At 34.8% G+C, this 22,190-nt stretch overlaps 3 pseudogenes; all 3 read right to left on the bottom strand.

Annotated features, from left to right (window-relative positions):
• Positions 1–3,161: 3,161 nt before the first annotated feature.
• Positions 3,162–6,286, bottom strand: LOC115883410 (annotated as a pseudogene).
• Positions 6,287–8,092: 1,806 nt separating this feature from the next.
• Positions 8,093–9,270, bottom strand: LOC115883409 (annotated as a pseudogene).
• LOC115883408 lies at positions 9,267–20,657 on the bottom strand (annotated as a pseudogene).
• Positions 20,658–22,190: the final 1,533 nt, after the last annotated feature.

Below are 22,190 nucleotides of genomic sequence, written 5' to 3'. Positions count from 1 at the left end.
ATACTGCATTTCCATGCTAGCATATCTGGGGCTTAATGGGGATCTGTAGTTGCTGTGGGGACTGGAGTAATCGGTAACTTGTGCACTTGAAGATGCCATTTTATAAACACAATTTTAAATTCGCAACCCATAAATAAACGACGTGCTCCTTCTCAGCTTTAGCCATATTTATCCATAATTTCCTCCATGTGCAACATTTGTTTTGATCGCTGAAATTATACTGCATTTCCTTGCTAGCATATATGGGGCTTAAAGGGGATCTGTAGTTGCTGTGGGGACTGGAGTAATCGGTAACTTGTGCACTTGAAGATGCCATTTTATAAACACAATTTTAAATTCGCAACCCATAAATAAACGACGTGCTCCTTCTCAGCTTTAGCCATATTTATCCATAATTTCCTCCATGTGCAACATTTGTTTTGATCGCTGAAATTATACTGCATTTCCTTGCTAGCATATATGGGGCTTAAAGGGGATCTGTAGTTGCTGTGGGGACTGGAGTAATCGGTAACTTGTGCACTTGAAGATGCCATTTTATAAACACAATTTTAAATTCGCAACCCATAAATAAACGACGTGCTCCTTCTCAGCTTTAGCCATATTTATCCATAATTTCCTCCATGTGCAACATTTGTTTTGATCGCTGAAATTATACTGCATTTCCTTGCTAGGATATATGGGGCTTAAAGGGGATCTGTAGTTGCTGTGGGGACTGGAGTAATCGGTAACTTGTGCACTTGAAGATGCCATTTTATAAACACAATTTTAAATTCGCAACCCATAAATAAACGACGTGCTCCTTCTCAGCTTTAGCCATATTTATCCATAATTTCCTCCATGTGCAACATTTGTTTTGATCGCTGAAATTATACTGCATTTCCTTGCTAGCATATATGGGGCTTAAAGGGGATCTGTAGTTGCTGTGGGGACTGGAGTAATCGGTAACTTGTGCACTTGAAGATGCCATTTTATAAACACAATTTTAAATTCGCAACCCATAAATAAACGACGTGCTCCTTCTCAGCTTTAGCCATATTTATCCATAATTTCCTCCATGTGCAACATTTGTTTTGATCGCTGAAATTATACTGCATTTCCTTGCTAGCATATCTGGGGCTTAATGGGGATCTGTAGTTGCTGTGGGGACTGGAGTAATCGGTAACTTGTGCACTTGAAGATGCCATTTTATAAACACAATTTTAAATTCGCAACCCATAAATCAACGACGTGCTCCTTCTCAGCTTTAGCCATATTTATCCATAATTTCCTCCATGTGCAACATTTGTTTTGATCGCTGAAATTATACTGCATTTCCTTGCTAGCATATATGGGGCTTAAAGGGGATCTGTAGTTGCTGTGGGGACTGGAGTAATCGGTAACTTGTGCACTTGAAGATGCCATTTTATAAACACAATTTTAAATTCGCAACCCATAAATAAACGACGTGCTCCTTCTCAGCTTTAGCCATATTTATCCATAATTTCCTCCATGTGCAACATTTGTTTTGATCGCTGAAATTATACTGCATTTCCTTGCTAGCATATATGGGGCTTAAAGGGGATCTGTAGTTGCTGTGGGGACTGGAGTAATCGGTAACTTGTGCACTTGAAGATGCCATTTTATAAACACAATTTTAAATTCGCAACCCATAAATAAACGACGTGCTCCTTCTCAGCTTTAGCCATATTTATCCATAATTTCCTCCATGTGCAACATTTGTTTTGATCGCTGAAATTATACTGCATTTCCTTGCTAGCATATCTGGGGCTTAATGGGGATCTGTAGTTGCTGTGGGGACTGGAGTAATCGGTAACTTGTGCACTTGAAGATGCCATTTTATAAACACAATTTTAAATTCGCAACCCATAAATAAACGACGTGCTCCTTCTCAGCTTTAGCCATATTTATCCATAATTTCCTCCATGTGCAACATTTGTTTTGATCGCTGAAATTATACTGCATTTCCTTGCTAGCATATATGGGGCTTAAAGGGGATCTGTAGTTGCTGTGGGGACTGGAGTAATCGGTAACTTGTGCACTTGAAGATGCCATTTTATAAACACAATTTTAAATTACAACCCATAAATAAACGACGTGCGATTTATTATTATCTTTTCTTTTTCACAGGTCAGGTCTGTTTTTTTTAAAGATTATGTCAAGCATTTATTTTATTCCTGTATATTAAGAAATTTACGAACCATAGAACGTATCTATTAGAATGTATCTATTATAACTGATTTCTGCATTTGTATATAAATATTGGTAGGAACTGCTGTTCGATTGATATAAGTAAGGATTTCGGTAAAAAAAAAAACCAAACACCTGTTGTAGAGAGTATTATGGGGATAATACGTACGTTGTCTAGATGCCACATTTGCCTTGTTCCTTCAGCAAGTGCATTTCTCAATTTTTTCAGAACGTTTTTTTTCCAGGTTGGCTGTGTTTTGGATTGAAATTTAGATAAAGTATGCTGTTTTGGTTGGTTTATGTGTGTGAATATTATGTCTAGCCAATTATGATGTATCGTTCTATCTGTTATTATCTCTTTATTCCAGTATTTCATGGTTTTCACACATATTACTTGGTTCATATTTATAGTAAAGTGTGTATCGGGGATCATACTGTAGTATTAATTGTTTGTGTGTAATTTTGGCCACGTTGTTGTGCCTGTACGTATAATCTTTTGCTGCGAGTGCTTTTTGCATTCACTTGTAATGTGGTCAATGGTTTCTGATTGCTCGTGACATAACAGGCATATATCTGAGTGTATTGTAGGATCCTTGACTATATATTTTAGGTAATTCTTCGTACAAATTATTTGGTCTTGTATTGCTGTCATATATCCTGTTTCACCGAAAATATTTCCGCGAGCTAGACTCATGTTGGAGGCTTCTTGATTAATCTGAGGCTGAATGAGATGATTAGCATGTTTTCCATAGAGAGCTTTCTGTTGCCATTGGGTTATCTTCATGTTTTCACTTACAATGCGAGTTTCCGGATCATATGTTTGACTACCTAATCCGGATCATATGTTTGACTACCTAAGTTGAGGGGTGTTCCATATGTTTTGAGAGTGGTTATGAGTTTATATAAGGAGCTGTTGTTGGCCTTGTTCATGATGTATTTTCGTATATTTGATATTTGCTTGTAGCATAAATTTTTTATATCAGTAATAAATAGTGTCGGAACGAGTTCCGATTGGTCTTATTTAAGTTGAACGTTTCTAATTGGGTCTCGCGAGCGTTCTTCAGTACGTTTCTTATAGCGTGAGTCTCGCCGACTAGTTGTTGCAGTTTTTGGAGGGTGTTGTACAGGCACACGGCACTGATGAGGCCGAAATCAAAGAGGTAGGTGAGGTGTAGGACCAAGTTTCTGTAGAGGTTCTTCAAGAGGAGTTCTTCGCCTTTTTGCTGGACGAACATTTGGCACGCTAGAGGTATTTGGCAGTCGCCGACGAAGCCTTACTACATTACGTGGAGGTTCCAAAGTTTCATTAGTTCATTTTCGCCTTCGTTTACATCAGCGAACTCGTCAATCATCATCATGGTTTTATTCTGTATCCACTCTGGATCGTTCGCACCCTCGGAATCGGCGTCTATTTCTTTGGGATACATTGAAAGACAAGTGGTTGTATGGTGATATAGTCTATTATGATCAGTGATAAAAGGCCTCTGCCCGTCATACTCGCAATCGTCCAACTCCAAAAATTCGGACAGACTTGGTTTTGGTCTCTTAGGATGACACACCAAAATATGAGCAAATATGAGTGACGGGATCCCTCCTGACAGGCCCGTTCCTCGAAAACGCGCACACCGACGGCTGCGTAACGAGATCGTGCGGCGACCCTGTATACGACTCGTCGTACATTTCGTTGAAGGCGACATCTATGCGCACTCCCACACTAATAAGAACGTAGGTAAACGTAAACCTGGAATGGCACAATTTCAGGTGCTTAAGCAAAGTGTACAATTCAGTTCGTGACAGTTAATGAAACACCAGGGACAGTGAAGATCTTCGCAGGCTTCTGTTTGCTGACGAGAATTATTGTTGTATACAAACGTAAACAATTTGTAGCTTGGCAATATCAGTATCTCCTTTAGCTAAGTTGGAATTATTTTCTCTATTGTCTGAGAGGGGATAGGGTTTTGGTGTGTCAACGACTTTAGCACAGGCTACGCTAGACTAATTTAGTTTGAATTTTAGTATTGCCCATTTTAAAAATGCATCAATATTTCCAAGTTTCGACCAAGTCGTTAATATTTTCCCAACTAGAATGCTTTTTGGGTGAATTTCTAGAAACAGCTGATACATCATGAATTACCACAACATAATCACCATCAGACAGATAACACCGATTGTGCTTATCATATATGGTAAGCTCTGCACCATAAATTTTTGTATTACTACTATCTAAAACATTGCTCGACTTCCAATACTTCTGTATCAATAGTGACTTTAATACGGAATAGCAAAATGTAGCTTTTTATAATAGGTCCTGTACAATTACTAAATGATTCAGTAGGTATACTAATAGTTGGTGCCGTCAAGGGTAACTGATTATTCAATGGGTTTATAGGTACATCTGCTGTACCTAATGTTATCTGCATGCTTAGTGCCGAACTGTTTTTTCTCTTTTTGTATGAAATTTTTGATAATACAGTTTCAGCCTGAGCAAAGTCTGTACCAAAACTCATTGACTTGATATTAAACCCTAAGAATGTAAGATTTATATATCCTGGCTGTATAATATTGGTCTCTTTCTTTTCACTAATTTTTTGTAGCAATGTTTTAAATTTAGCTCTTCCTTTGTTATTCCTAGACATACGATCTCGCATGTAAGTTAGGGTTCGATTTAAAAAGATTGGCGAACACATATTTCGCGTTCTTAAGTAACGATATATTTGTGTGGGCTTTTCGCCAAAGTTTTTTTTATTATGATTATAATTTAGAGTCAAAAATTTGTCCCATTCTGTACAAACGATCACCGCATGACAATTCTTGGTGGCAGAATAGGCATCCTTGAAAATCGATAAGTGACTTTCAATGTGCTTAGGTGCGATTCCCACATACTTCAAATTTTCATGGATTTGAGAATTCTCCATCATAGAATCGTAAATAGTTATTGCCGCCCCTTCATCCAGAAGAGTTCTTGCTGCATATATTCCAGCCCTTTTTCTAGTGTCTCCCGTGTTTTTCTTGAAAGCGAAGCCCAAAATACAGATTTTCTTACAGCTGACCTTGTTTAACAGGGATTCGATCAATTTAGTGGTGAATCGGTTGGTTTTTGGTGCTCGTTCATGTCGATCACACTCTGCCAATAGCAGCTTGTTGAGGTAGATTGAGACACTCGCAAATGTAGACCAGGTTGAGAATGTCCTTTTGGAAACAACTCCAGCCAATTGAAGCCTGTAAAAATTTCGATCCTATCTTGGAATCGAGCCCCACAGCTCGGTCTACCTCGGCTATGTCCGCCCCTGTATCTTTGCAAATGGCGGAAAGAAAATTTATACTGGATATTCGTTGAGCTAACATTGCATTGGCAGCCAATTTTGAAAGTTCACTGGACCATGTGTTTGTAAGAATTCTTTTTCTGGTAATCCAATGTTCCTAAATTTGGCACAATTCTTCAATTGCGACCTCCCCAGCGGGTAATTCTTCACCTCTCGTATAAGTACTTTGTCTGCGTTCACCAAATCATTTATGGCAGTACCTTCAGCTAAAAATTCTGGACTGCTCAGGATCTGTTATGATACTCCAGGCCTTTGATTACCCATAAGGATTTTCATAATGCTCTCAGCAGCATTTACTGTCGAATTTTGACCTCAAAAACAGATCACTGGAGAATGTGCGTGTCACCCGTCCCCTCTCTTTCGTTGTTTAAGGTTGGCACCGAGACTTAGAGTTTTATTGCTTTGGCTTTTGTATTTTAAGAATCACACAATATAAATGATAGTTTACTTTACTTGAGGTAAAAGTTGCGGTTACTAGAATTCTCATGAGTTTATCAGACGGCTGATAAAAGAAATAGAAAGAAAACGGCTACCGGGTTAAAAATCGGTTTGCTACTTATTTAAATTCAAAAATTAAAAACTCGGTTTATACTTATTCAAAATCAAAATTTAGGACCCGGTTTATACTTATTTAAAATAAAAAAATCAGAAATACAGTTTTTTACTTATTTAAAATCAAAAATTCGGTTTTATAGCAGTACTGATAGAAAAAGAAATGAATACGAATCAGTTCAAACTCACAAGGTTAACTCAATTAGTGACTTACTTACTGCCATTACTTTTCTGTGACTGAAAAGCCCGATACGTGATGTTATCTCTCTTCCGCACTCCGGACATTCAAAAATCTCATTACTTAGTTGTCTCTTTATTCTTTGGTTGTCGGTGTTAACTGAGTTTACAATTCTTCTCCATTGCGTTCTATTGAGCACTGCTTTAACCCCCCGAAAATACTGCATGCTTATCCCCTTTAATCATAAAAGGTCTCCACCTGTGAGAGCCTCCACTAATATCCTGGTATTTTTTTTTGTACCTCTGGTGTTCTTCTTTTTGCTATCCATTCACCTATAACACTAAAAATCAAAAGTATGGGATGTACAGGGTGGGTCAAATTCGACGCTTTTAAATGGAAACACCCTTTTCTATAGGAGATAGACGAAAACTAATATCGGTGTCTGAAGCTCAATTTTCTTCAAAAACATGATGGTGAAAACCGCACATCAATATCTGCTACCGTTTCGGATTTACGGTGATCGCTGTAACTTTTTTCCTTGGAAAATTTTGTATTTCTATGAAAACATTTCCAAAGCACCTTTTTACGTAGAATTTAATGGTTTAAGTATCATTTTTTTAAAATTAATAATTTAAGAGTTATCAACAGAAAAAAATATTTTTTATTTGGGACACCCTCTATATTTTTAATTAACTGAAAAGAATTTAAAATTACCTTTCCAAAAATATAGCACACTTGATATTTTGTTATAATCCCCTTCGAAATACAGAATTTTTAAAAGCTCGCCACTTTTAACTATAGTAGGCTTTGGACCCCTTATTGATGATATGCCCTTAATGGAACTCGAAAACATATTTTTCCAGCAAGACTCTGAACGCTGAAGTTATCAGCAAATTTTTGCAGCCAATTTCAAGAATAATTGAATAACTATATAACCAAGATCCCAGCCCATGGATCTAATCTTATGGATATATTTGCGGAATAATAAAGGTCTCTTATTCTTCCGTATAATCTAGACAAGAATTAGAAATACTTAGCAGTTATGAGAGGGTTTCTTTCACCCTCACTGAGTTAATGAATTCCGCGAGAAATGTTCAAAAACTGCTCCCTCTGTCCATAACAGAAGACGGTCGATATGTTGAACACATGTAGCAAAATCTCATGTGTCGGTTTGCTATTTATTTTTATTGTTATTAGATATAGTTTAAATGTGTTGATGTTGGGTAAATATATTTTAAATTGTTATAAAATTCTGCATCTCTTATAGCAAATATTATTATTTTCGTTTTAATTGATGCTCACAGCTAGAATTTTTTTGCATTACAGCCGGTGCCCTTCAAAGCCTACTTATTTAAAGGGAGCGAATTTTTATATACTCTATATCTCGAAGAGGAATCGAGCAAAATATCAAGTGTGTTATATTTTTGGAAACGTAATTTTAAATTCTTTTCAATAAATTAAAAATATACAGGGTGTCCCATATAAAAAATCAAATTTTCTGTTGATAATTCTTAAATTATTAATTTTAAAAAAATTATACTGAAACCATTAAATTCTACGTAAAAAGGTGCTTTGGAAATGTTTTCATAAAAATACAAAATTTTCCATAACAAAAAAGTTACAGCGATTTGTTAAAAATGCATATTTTTTAAAAAGACCCCGTAACTCCGAAACGGTAACAGATATCGATATGAGGTTTTCACCATCATGTTTTTGACAAAAATTGAGCTCCAAACACCGATATTAGTTTTTGTCTATCTCCTATAGAAAAGAGTGTTTCCATTTAAAAGCGTCGAATTTGACCCACCCTGTACACTAACTTAATTTCGTACAATTGAATGGCCTCGTTCAATTCTAATTGAGTGGAAATGGTGCACGGGTCCCCTTCTTCATCGACCCACTTCATGGTGAAGATTTGGTCTTCACACAAATCTTCGTAGGTGATCGTTCGATCTATGTAGATTATAAGGATTTTTTTTACAAGATATTACATCAGACTCCAGAAGAGCTAGAATAGCCTCTCTTTCTGGGTCCCGAAATCAACAATTGAATTCTAGCATTTTGGGACCGTCAGGTGTAAGCATCATCCCAGCATAGAGTACCCCTGTATTATCAATGCCTTCTTTACAAAAACCACTGAGAGTTCTTTCCAATACTTTTTCCTGAATATATTTTAACTGTTCCTCGGATATTAAAGGGCAAGGGCAATATGCACCCATGCCACCTGTATTCTCGCCCTTATGATTATCAAGTATTCTTTTATGATCTTGACCTGGTAACATGGCTTTGATTGATTTCCCATCACAAAATGCAAGTACTGATACTTCCTCTCCTTCCAAAAATTCCTCCACAATAAGAGTTTCTCCTGCCGCACCAAATTTTTTATGCTTTAAAATGTCTTCAACTGCATAACAGGTCTCTGTTTGATCGGCTGCAACAACTACTCCTTTGCCTGCAGCAAGACCGCTCGTCTTAACGACCAAGGCTGGGAAACATGCATCGAGAATATATTCTTTTGCTGTTTCTGCACAACACTGCAATACCTAATAACACCAAATTCTCGATTAAATCAACACCAGAAAATCTTCTTGTCGCCGCCCAGTCTCACTTTATCGGTTGCTAAAAGCTTCAATGCTGCATGATAAGCTTTATGTCCCGCTGCCTTAATCCCTTCAATCAGAGTGTCTTCTGTGTCGTAGATCCTTATAGGAACTATTTCTTGTACAATTATCGCACCCGCATCAACATCAGGCTCAACAAAATGTACAGTACATCCCCTGACTCTTACTCCTGCTTCCAGAGCGTGTGCGTGCCTTTAAAAAAGAGGTAATAAGATGGATGTTTATTAATCTCCCTCTCCATTTTTCGACAAAATCTACGCGCAATATTCCCATAAAATCTGCCAAACATATAATTTCTACTCCTGCGGAGATCAGTTCTTAATTGACAGCCATGCCAAATTCTACTCTGCTGCCAAAGTTCTTCTGGTTTATTACCTTTGTAGCTATACCAGCCCTTTCTGCTTTTCATAAGCTTTCAACGTCGGTAAAATTTGATACAACTAAAGTAATTTCTGTACCTATATGTTGAGTGGGGTCTCTAACTTTAAGGGCTTTAAGGTCTTTAAGGGCTTGTACATTGCTGCCGCTTCCGGAAATCAGAACCCCAACTCTTTTTTTCGTTCGACTTAGATTTGATACTAATTGAGGTATGAAACGTCGCATCGAGGGTTCTAATTTTTGGAAGAAATTTCTTACTATAAGTTGTTTTCCTTCTTGTTGTCTTTTAGTTACATGTCCAATTACAAAACTGGATTATTAAAAAGCATCCATATTTCCCTACTATATTGAGGTTTAGTTATTAAAATACCACCTATACCATAATTAAATTTCCTTAAGATTTCGGATTCATTTATACCTCCTACAGCGGCTAACAAAGCAAATACTCTAAGCATTATCTATTTTTTGGCGTCGATCTCAACCGCTAAATTTTTATGTAAAACTCTAGAAATATTTTCGATTAAACTTCCTTCAGTAATATGAGCAAAAGGCCATTTGAGCAGTTGTCCATTTTGATAGCAGCTAAAACTTATTTTACAGTATTTTGCACAGGTGCACAGGTACAGATTGCAGTAGGTGTTAATAATTCCTTACCAAAAGTTCTGTTTCTACTAATTCATTATTCCAGCTAACTTCATAACTTTCCGAACTAAGCTAAATCCAGTACTATGTAGTCCCGATGATTGAATAACTATGACATTATCACCCTCTTCAATATCCTCAATGTGAGGTATCAGTTGTTATATTTCCACTGCACCTACAGCAAATCCTGCAAGATCATATTCTCCTTCTGGATACATTTCTGGCATTTCTGCAGTTTCTCCACCTACTAGTGATCATCTTGCTTGTCTACAACTTTCTGCAAATCCGCTAATCAGTTTGTCCGCAGTGTTAATATCTAGAGCTCCACAAGCAAACTAATCTAATAAAAACAACGGTTGAGCACCACGGGCCAGAATATCATTCACACACATAGCTGCTAAGTCAATTCTTATTGTACTATGCAATCCAATTGCTTGAGCAATCTTTAATTTTATCCCTACGCTCAACCTAACCTAACCAGAACTCATTCAATTTTTAACTGCATCAATTTCTTTAATAACTTGGCCTTTACTGCAAGTTTCCGGGTATCCCCTAGATGCCATAACAACACCTACTGCAGTTAAATCTTCCAATGGAGGTTTTGAGATGCAAGTGTTTTGTCACAACAAGATATCATTATTTCATACAAATCAGACTCCAGAAGAGCTAGAATGACCTCTCTTTCTGGGTCACGAAAGCAACAGTTGAATTCTAGCACTTTGGGACCGTCAGGTGTAAGCATCATCCCAGCATAGAGTACACCTGTATTATCAATGCCTTCTTTACAAAAACCACTCTTTCTAATACTTTTTTTCTGAATATATTTTAACTGTTCCTCGAATATTAAAGAACAAGAACAATATGCATCCATGCCACCTGTATTCTCGCCCATATCACTATCAAGTTTTCTTTTATGATCTTGACCTGGTAACGTGGCTTTGATTGATTTCCCATCACAAAATGCAAGTACTGATACTTGCATTTGCTAAACTGAAACATGCATCGAGAATATATTCTTTTGCTGTCTCGGCATTAATGAATGACCTCAAGACAGCTGTGGGTATGTTATATCTGCCCATGAAGGCTTTCGCCCAATCTTGATGAAGAACAGACGCTGTTCGAAAGTCGCCGCACTGAGAAACACACTCTTTCTAGTGTGATAAGTTATTATCGTATTTTAACTACCGTTAGGGCTAATTTTATTCTCATTCGCCTTCGAAACCACTTCTTTCCTATCAGGTGACTGGGGCCGTGGGGTCGTCACACCCATAAATATATAACTTGCCTCCATCTTCAACATTCCATATAAATCCTTTGGGACTTTGCTGTCTAACTTTCATACAAAAGGAACCAGACATATGACTTTCTTCACTATCGCAGACAATAGCTATATGACTGGCTTAGTCGAATTATTAATTATCTTATAGGTACCACATGTGTCTTCGATTCTACGATCTTCTGCTGAACTACACTGATAACACCTTACGGAATCTCATATTTTAGCTATAGCTAATAAATAGCATCTTTGTCACCCTCCTTGCATCAGCATTGCTACTCCTTCGAATTTCAAAGAACTGTTACCTTGCAATATATCAGATTTTTTAAACTTTCAGAGAGATTCATAAAATAATACAAAATGTACATAAAGCCATAAAAATGGATGGATAACAATACCTATGTAAGGTAAGGTGTATACCTAGGTAAGCAATACCTATGTATTATATAAACTTAAAAATTATTCTATTTACTAGTCACTGAGATGTAATATTAGCTAAAGTACAGCAAAAGATGGAAACGGCGATTTTTTAGAGATAAACTTACAATAAGTCGATCGTCTCGATTATAAGTTCTCATACGAAGGTTGTGCATCGCATTAGCGTCTATTGTGAACGTTGCCATATGTTGATTTTCGGGAGCATCGGCGGCGGTGAAATTATCGGCAGCTTCTTCGTAACTGAATGCATTTTTCAAAAATCGGACATATCACCGTCCTCCAGGACCTTTTCAAATGTTACCTTTACTGCGCCAATTTGCAGCAGCGTAGAGCTCTCTATTTGTGGACAATTTGTGATATAATGAATTTTATACCCGAAAAACGATTCCACCACACGATCCAACTGGACACAACTGAGCCGGTATAAACATACACTCGATTTATCACTCACGCTGCATTGTTTGTTATCATATAAATTTTACATCATTATCATATACATACACAAAAACATAGTATCTTCTGAAATCCATTCTGTAGTAGATGGCACCGCCGCTGCTAGTGTCGAGGTCGTTGTAGTGGCCGCAGAGATAAGTCTGGGGAGTATATCGTGCCAGTGTTGTTGTGCTATTTTCAATTCCAGTGAAGCCTTGGATAATAGATGGTCTATTTGACCACCAATCAAAGATCCATAATTGGAAGTGTAATCGGTGTGGTGTTCAATGCTTCTAATTTCATTGTTGTTGTATTGCGTATTGGTGTTAGCGGCGTTGCTTTGTAACTCATTGTAAATTATTTCGCTTGTTACAGCTGTAGAGTTCATTAAAATTGATTCTTCTATTGGAAAAAAAAAGACGATGCGTCACTATCATCAGAGGAGTTAAAAACTATACTGTCAAAGTTCAACATCTCTAGAGCAGTGCTAGTTTTGATGGTGCTGGTGTCGTCAAAGTCCAACTCCACGGCAATTACTGTTGATGCTTGTGGTGTCTTCGGCAGCGGCGTCAGGCCATGTTACTGGAGAACTTGGTGAATGATTTATACTAAAATCAATGAGACTCGACAGCTCCAAATCTGTACCAGTTCCACGTAAGTTTATTATAGCCTAAAAAAAAGACATTACCATTTTTGATATTATAAGGGGGGACGGAAGGGGCGGTCCGTCCCGGGCCCCGTCTTTTAGGGGATCTCCAAATCTCAATAAGTAGCTTTTTATTCAACTGGCAAACAATACCAATATGTGTTCAGTAGTTATGAAGCAATTTGTAGGTGGAGTATGCAAACCGTACGTATACGCAAACTATAAACAGTACCTATAAATAGAAGCAGATATTTACTTAATTATCAATTATCAGGGTCCAGTAATTCTCAATGTCATTTTCTATTTAGGAAATTAAATCAAGGGGTAATTTTGTTTGTTTAAAATATCGAATAATTATTATTTTTTATAATTCTCTCAGAAGTCTCAAATTACAGGCAATTAGATGCATATGAAAGCATTAGAATTAATAAATGTAAAGATAGTATGAACAGACACAACGGTCCAATTCCTTCAAGTTCTTTGTTCCTACTATTCTAGTGGCGGAAATCTAACTGTTACGCTCATTTGGCTCTGACTCGGTTGGCTAGAATTTGCCACGCCCACTCGGTGCCCACTGAGCGAGTATATAAACGCTCAACTTGTAGATTGTACTTTAGTTTATAATCATCTGCTAATGATGCTAACATGGTTAGCGAAACGCGCGTCCAGTGTAAAAGTAAAAGTGTTTTGGTGTATTGTGGTGATTTAGTGTTTTTATTTTGCTGTGTAACACCAAAGGTTCCAACCCTCAACTGTAATTATATTTCAATGGTTTCATTATTTATTTTTACTGAATAAACATTTTAAATTACAACCAATGATAGCATAACTTGTATTCTAGCTTTCTAACCGATGCCGATGGTGAGTACTGCCATCTCTAGTATAACGGGGGTCACGAGCCTGAGACAGCGAAGGGGCCCCTCGAATCTTGGAGGACTTACCAAATCGCGATATTTTGTAGCGGTATTTCCCTGGAACGGTCGCAAAAGTAACGTGGCTCATTTGTGGAACCAGTATTTCTCCATCACTTTGTCATCATAAGTTGCCATTAAATACATGCGAACATTCGCTCGGGGATTTTCCGATCTCATACTGCAGGGCCCGTGAATGGAAGTATGTGGCTCGTTAGCAAAATTATGTTTAATAATTTAATCCTTCTAATTTATTACAGTTGGGGTTGGAACCTTTGATGTTACAACAGCAAAACACTTTATTGTGTAATTGTTGCACTAGACGCGCATTTCGCTAACCATTAATATCATCAGCAGATGATTAATCTTTTAAGATTATTATTATTTAAGTTTTATGTATTGTGGTGAATTATTATTTAATTTTGCTACCTCTAATTTAGTTGACTATTACTTTTAGCAACATTTAAAAAAATTTAATATCATTAACTTGCGAAAGTTTTAAATAAGATTCCTCATTTAAAAGTATGAATAACAGTTCTTATAAACATGGGTATGGAAATGCATAGTTTTAGAGTTACAGGATGTTAAAATGTTTAAAATTAGTTTTTTTGTAATAATCTTAAATACCATTATTTTTTTATTTGAAATATCTGTAGGTTGGAATAATAGTAATATTAACTAATAGTAATAATATTTAATAATAAATTAGGTAAAATATATAATTTATTATTTTTAATAAAATATCAAGAGAAAACTTTTAATTGGCATTAAACGACCTACACAATTTTGATATCAAAAGAAAAAAAGTTAGTGGCGCACATGTTTATTTTTTGAAAAATATTCCAGTGATAACCCATATGCACGCCCCTGATGAATTTATCGGCACTTTTTTAGCATTAAAATATGTAGCACGTATAGTAACTTTTACCCTCAAAATTTCCTTCGCATCACTAAAAGGATTTGGAAGAAAATTATAATAAATTGAAAGATTATTAAGACTTTAACACCCTGTAGCTATGAAACAAAGCAGAATCGGACCTTATGTTCATACGAAAAATAAATGTTATTTTTACATGAGAAATCTCCCCACGAGAGATGGCACATATTTTTTGAAACATCCTGTATAAAACGCTCCATACAAAATCTAAACAAGATATACAAATTCCACTTACCAACGATATTCTCCTGGACCAGTTTCCTGTTTTTTTCTCCTTGGGAACCCTTTCGTCCCGTACTATCCCAATCCTGTTTGCAGCGCCAATTTTTTTGTTGTGGTCCTGGTTTGTTTCCTAGGACCAACTTGTTGAGGGTTTTTTCGGGTGTGGAATTATTATGCACTGTTGTTTTCAATATAACTTAACTTTAACTATGATGAAATAATTACAATAGCGACAGTGAAGGAAACTGTATTGATTGTCTCAAGAAAAATAAGAACGTGTCGAAGTGTAAAATGTAAAGAGGCAAAGAGAGTGAAAGAGCAAAGAGAGTGAAGTGTAAAGTGCCCGAAAAAGCAAAGAGACAGAGGAACTGTTTTTCAGTTCCTTAAATAATATCTAAACTACAAAAATGCCAGAAGTGTATAATACAATTTTTATACTCTTAAAACTAATGTTCGATACTGCCTTAAAACTTAGGGGAAACTCGGGCAGTATCGGACATGATAAGAAATCATCGCAAAACATACCTTTAATAACAAAGTTCTGCAGCAAAATCATATTCAAACGATTATTTTACATTTACCTTATGCAGGGTGGGTTTCCTACGATGTTCTCTATGGTTATCGGTCGGTGTATATAGTCTCGGAAACTACTGGAGACAGAGAGTCGATTAAATGGGGAAATAACTGCAGTTTTGTGGGGTCATAAACACGCGCCTTTCAGATTTTTGAAAAAGTTCATGGCTTACTAGATAGTTGAAAAAAAAAAACAAATTTTGGCTATTTTAAAAATTGTCCCTAATTTCATTATAATCTATTTTAGACAAAAAGTTTTCAGATAAAAAAAGTTGTAGATAATCACATCCCTAATGAGTTTGTGTTTTCCGATTTTTTCTAAAGCCTGTCATTTTTGACATATGACACAAACATATGTTTTTTATTTAAATTGAAACCATAGTTGGCCATGACTTCATAAAAAGCGCCATTTTTTAAGCTTTTTAGCGATATAAGCTAAACTTTTTTTTTTCACAAAATTACTGAGTTATAGCCAATTCTTATTTTTCTTGACTAATTTCACTTAGTTGGCATGGTGTTCTTATTTTGTTATGATTTATAACTTATAAAAAGACAAAATATATTATTAAACGGCTCTTTACAATTTACATTACTGAAACTAAAACTTAAAAAAATAATATCACTACATACACTGTAAGTTATTTTAGAAAATGTTCAAAAAATCTGCCATTGTTTTGAGTACATAAATGCATCTATTTAAAACTGAATTTCTAGCTATTCTCACAGAACGACCAGTCGACGGTCGACTTAATTAAACTTCTCTTGTACCGCCTTTTCGAGTGCCTCTCTTAATTCGTAAGTTCCTTTTTAAACCTTGTTGATAACCATACCGCATAAAAAAATCTACAATGGATAGGCCAGATGATCGAGGAGGCCTTGCAATTGGTCCACCTCTTTCTATCCCTGAGTTCTACATAATTATGATATAAATAATTTTTAACATTTCTTTCATTGGGGGAGCGTGGTGTGTCATAATGATATAACTAACCTAACCTAACTTAACCTAGCCTAATCTAACATGTCTTGAAAACCGTTCTCTAAAAAACGGAAGTAACGTCCACCGGTCAACGTATCCTCGAAACTGTATAGCCAAGAAAAGAACCAATAGTCGTACACGCTTTTCTTCATTTGAAAAATTCATATTTACAATTTTTGTTTATTTTAATTTACCAAGTTTGGATGTGACAGTTTCACGTTTCTGGGAGCAACGACCATTGAACTTGTTTCCATGGCTAACTAAGTGAAATTAGTCAGGAAAGATAAAAATTGCATATAACTAAATAATATAAGTAATTTTGTGAAAAAAAAACATACTATAGCTTATATCACTAAAAAGCTTTAAAAATGGCGCTTTTTATGAAGTTATGGCCAACTATAGTTTCCATTTGAAAAAAACATATGTTTGTGTCATATGTCAAAAATTACATGTTTTAGAAAAAATCGGACAACACAATCTCATTAGGTATGTGATTATCTACAACTTTTATCTGAAAACTTTTTGTCGGATAAAAAGATTATAATGGAATTAGGGACAATTTTTAAAATAATCTGAAAGGCGCATGTTTATGACTCCACAAAACTGCAATTCTTTCCACATGTAACCGAGTCTCTATCTCAGTAGTTTCCGAGATACACATAGTACTAAAAACTAACAAACATATAAATATTAAAAAATAATTACAAAATTATCTGAAGAAAAAAACGAAACATTTCAAAATTCTGAAAAATTGGCGGATAATATCGGATTAATCGGATACAGAAAAAAATGTTAATATCGCCACAGAACACAAAAATTTCAACACATGTCACATTTGTAGTGATCACAGTAATACATTTGATCTTTTTCAACGCCAGAACAAGCTTCATGGGTCCAGTTTTTACATTTACAACGCTGAATCTAGTCTTCGTCGAAATATTCATGACAAACGAGACAATAGTTTCCTGGAGTCTTCTCTTTATGTGTTCTTTGCTTCTTCTATTCTTGTGCAACTGTTTTCTCAACGATAATTGGATATTTGACTTAAATTTTTCTTAACTCTATTAGCTTTGTTTTTATTCTTTTTCCAGCTCATTTTTAAATAGAGTAGAAGTAAGCACTTCACTTTTTTCAGCACATCTTAATCTTGAAACCATTAATTCTACGTTCAGCTGCATTACGGCCGGGAGAAATTTCCATAAGAACACCACCAATACTTTTTTCTAAAATTGTATTGGTATCAGAATTGGGATTTATTTGTTTAAAATAAGGGAAATTAGTTTTGGAAGTTGAAGGTTCGTTAAGATTTGGTGGAGTTTTTGATAAAGTAGATATGTGTGGAAATTATAGCACTTTTCTAACTGCTGTCTTCATACCATCTTCGTCCCATTGCCAACGTCCTCCTCCTTCCTATTACTCTGTAAGAGTATGGTGACATTATGATATCGCATTTATGGTGTCTCTCCATGTTGTTCTGTCTTGCGCAGCAGTACTGGCCTCGTGCAGACTATGACCTATTATTGTCTTCATTTGGTCCACCCAACGGTTTGAAGATCTCCCTCTAGGACGTTATCCGTTCACTTTTCCCTCCACAATTAGTTTTTCTAGGCAATTGGTATTCCTGGATATGTGGCCAAAGTATCTTAAGTATCACTGATTTATTGATATCGACAGTCTAGATTCGATATTCAATTGTTCTAGTATTGAAATATTTATACGGTGACCTGTGTACGGTATTCGCAGCATCCGTCTATAACACCACATTTCAAAAGCATCGATTTTACGTTTCATTGCCAACTTCAATGTCCAGGTCTCTGAGGCATAAGTGGCAATGCCGGGGAAAATTAGGGCTCTTAGTAGTCTGAGTTTGTTGCTAATTGAAATGACTGAATCTTTCCATATTTTATTGAGTTTGGTCATGGAATTACGTGCTATACACAGTCTTCACACATATCGAAATATATATATATATATATATATATATATATATATATATATATATATATATATATATATATATATATATATATATATATATATATATATATATATATATATATATATATATATATATATATATATATATATATATATATATATATATATATCGAAACCTGCTATTTCTGTTGTATTCGTGGGTTCTCGATCAATAATCATTAATTTTGTTTTTTTTTTATTTAGTTTTAACTAGCGATGGGAACTATCGAATGAATTAGACTATCGAATGTTTAATGAATGAATGATTTCAACTATCGAATGGTTTTATTCGAATAAAATCATTCATTCATTTGTATACTAAAGCATATGTGACAACCTCGCCGTGCGACTAAATGGTTATCGTTGAGCCACGACTATCGAATGCTTTTGATAAATGAAATTTAGTATTTGTTTGATTTTTGTATGCGTCAGTGCATTATTAGTTCTTCCAAATTTTTATAACTTCGCCGTATAAATACTGTGCTATTTTTGCGTTTATTAAAATAGTTAAAATATTAAAATAGTAGTTATTTTTTAATTTTATTTATTGACGATTGTGTGCATTTTATATGATATATGGTCTATTTTTTAATGGGAAATTTTGAGAAGTAACAACTTTTAAGAGAGATGAGATGAACTTACAATTAATTTTAAAAATACATATTTGTATTTTAGATGTTTTAATAATATGAATTAGTTGAACTTAATAATCATATTTAAGTAATGTGGTTAAGTAAATGGGGGGTTATCGAACTCAAACTATGGTGTGAGAAAATTAAAATGAAAGTTTTTCACGTGCCAATTTAAAAAAAAAAGTTAAAGATGTTTGTATTTTGTTTATGCTAATTCTCTTACATGTAGTTTTTTGCGAAGAAATATTTCATTTATTTTTTAAAGTAAATGCCGGTAAAAGTAAATATAATTTTTAAACAGTAATATAAAGCACCTAATATAAATAATTTGGATTTCTAATTTTTTATTTACATTTTTCTTCCATTACATTGTATGCTTAGAAAATTAATAAATGTTTATATTTCATGATTTTAAAATTTGTTGTTAATACAACAAATTAGTTCTGTAATTATTATTATTATTTAATAAACCAACGTTGCCCCCCAAAAAATTTAGAGACTATATTATTTTTAAATAGGATCTAATATAAATAATTTTGACATCTAATTTGTTGTTTATATTTTGCTACTACTTAAAAAAAAATATTTATATTAAATGATTTTAAATTTTGTTGTTAATAGGTATAACAAATTATTACTGTTATTATTATTTATTAAACCAGTCTTTGCTTTAAAACATTAAAAATCATTTTCCTACATCCAAAATAACAAGTATTATTGCAGTGTAACAACAGAATATTAATAAAATGCAGAATATATAGACATATTACCCCTAACTAACTAAAGTCAAACAATAATATTCTTTGCTAATATCAACTAATACCAAAATATGGCAACAGCGCCCTTCATAATGTATTTTCTGTATAAATACCAGCACCTCAATAAAAAAAATAATGTGTCCTTATCTATATCTGACTCCGCAAAAAATCAAAGACGCCGGCTTATTTCATAGCATTGCCACCGACCGCTGTCGGGTTTCTCGGAAAGAAACCTACGTCGCCGTGCGACAACTAAAATTCAGTTAATATTTTATTATAATGGATATTGACGAATAAATGAATTTCATAAATGAATGAATTTTATAAATGAATGGTTTTTGCTGCCGAATTACTGAATACAATATTTCAAGGCAGATGACGGATCTATTCGATAATTTTTATTCGAATAGTTTTCAACGAATGTTTTCTTACTAACTATCGAATTATTCGAATGAATTGCAACTATCGAATGTTTCGATAGTATTCATTCGATACTTCCCACTACTAGTTTTAACCCATATCTCTCGCTGACCACCTCTAATTTGTGCATAATGGATTTTAATTCATTAGCGGAGGATGCGAATATAAGTGTATCATCTGCGTACCTTAAATTTGTTATTTGTTTACCGCCTATAGTGATACCGCCGTAGTCTTCCATAACTTCCCTCATTATAAGATTCGCCACATATATTGAAGAGTAAGGGAGATAAAATACATCCCTGGCGCAAACCCGCCTCCAAGTCAAATGCATCTGAAATGGTGTTATTTACTCTTACTTTTCCTCTGCTGTTCTCGTACAGACCTCGGATCAGCTGGATAAGGTGTTGAGGGACTTCCATGTTTTCTAGTACAGACCAAAATTCGCTCCACTTAATACAATCAAAGGCTTTGCTGTAGTGCACGAAACACAGATGAGTCGGGACGTTAAACTCATACGCTTTCTCGATAATTATACTTTCGCGATTGCCCACGTACTTTCTTGTTAATAAAATCGGCATTTTAAATGTTCTAGAACAAAATATTGAAATTATTTTGCGTCGGGTCATACCCGACATGGTTGTGTCCGGTAACGCCATACGTGCACCTTGCAAAGAATTAACTATCAACAGGTAAGCTATACCTGTAGCTATTTTTTATATTTACTATTCATGTGTGCATGTATTGTAAAGAGGGCAGATACTAAACACTTACCAATTAAGAAAAATAGGTCATTTAAATTTATTCTGTCCACGCCGAAAACATCTTAACGTCTAAACCGCTCAAAATATTGAGTTCAACTCAGACTGTATTCCGTTGTAAAATCAGGCAAACCAGACCGGTAAACTACGATAAAGAGCGGTTCCTGACATGTTCCTGAAAAACATCGGTTTGATACGGAACGGTTTGGTAAATTACTGGAAACGTCAAATGTTGACGTTTTCTAAATTTCAATACCTCTATTATAAAATTTATCTTTTATGCATTTTTAATGTACCTATTCTCTGCTTTTACGTGTTTCTTCTTTTCAATGGAGTTTAATATTGAAAAGTACTTTATTAATAAACTGTTAAACACTTTAGACAGCTCAAGTGAAGATTTGCAGGTCCAATATTAAAACAGATCAATAATAAATAAACAAATATAATCAATATTTATATTTTTATTGCTTATAATAAAACATTCACAATTACTTCTTGTCTTGTTTTTCATGTTTTCTTTAAATGTTCCTGACTTTAAGGAACAATGGCTGCATGATAAGTTTAAATGGTCCTAAAAAGTCATTCTATTTAGTTAATGAAATTTATTTACCTTTACTGCCTACCTTCACTGCTTTTGGATGTAAATACAAAATATTATTACAAATTTTAGAAATTAAATGAAAATTTCACTCGAACTTCCAATATTTGCTTTATTTCTGTCACATAAATGACATTGATTGACAAACAAAACCAGAAAAACCAGCCTCGTCGCGCTTGTTAGTTTGGTGACAGTTATAACCGAATTTTTCAGGAACCGTGTTCCGTAATAAAAAACTTTCAGGAAACCGACGAATGTATTTATTTTACTTTTAGAAACGGAACATAAAATCTTAACCAAGGTAAGCAACGGAATACGCCCTGATTATATGTTAACACGTGCATCAAAATAGAAAAATGATGTGATGGAACCGGAAAAACGACCAATAACAGAAAACGATGACCGTCCGATGATACCCGCTGTCCGGTGCTACCCGAGTTTCCCCTACATTGTTTGTATAGACCATTGGTATAGACCAAAGGTATAGACCAACGTGTGCGACAACTATATAATTTTATGATCGAAATTCCCAATGGTTATAGTTAAAGTTATAATTTATGAAAATATTGTAGGGTTGCTTTTGACCAAAGGTATATGATGCTTTTAAAATGTTTTTATTGTGAGACCTTCCTTTCCTTAAACGTCTTCAAAATTACAAAAAACACAGTAGCGTAACTTAATCCAGTTAACTTATATTAACTAAACTAATATTACAAATATAATTAAAATGAGGAAGGAATTATCTAAGAAAATCG

The sequence above is a fragment of the Sitophilus oryzae genome, unplaced genomic scaffold (assembly GCF_002938485.1).
Source record: "Sitophilus oryzae breed Bouriz unplaced genomic scaffold, Soryzae_2.0 scaffold_1898_pilon_pilon, whole genome shotgun sequence".
NCBI classification, from domain to species: Eukaryota; Metazoa; Arthropoda; class Insecta; order Coleoptera; family Curculionidae; genus Sitophilus; species Sitophilus oryzae.
This window is presented reverse-complemented; position numbering and strand designations above follow the sequence as displayed.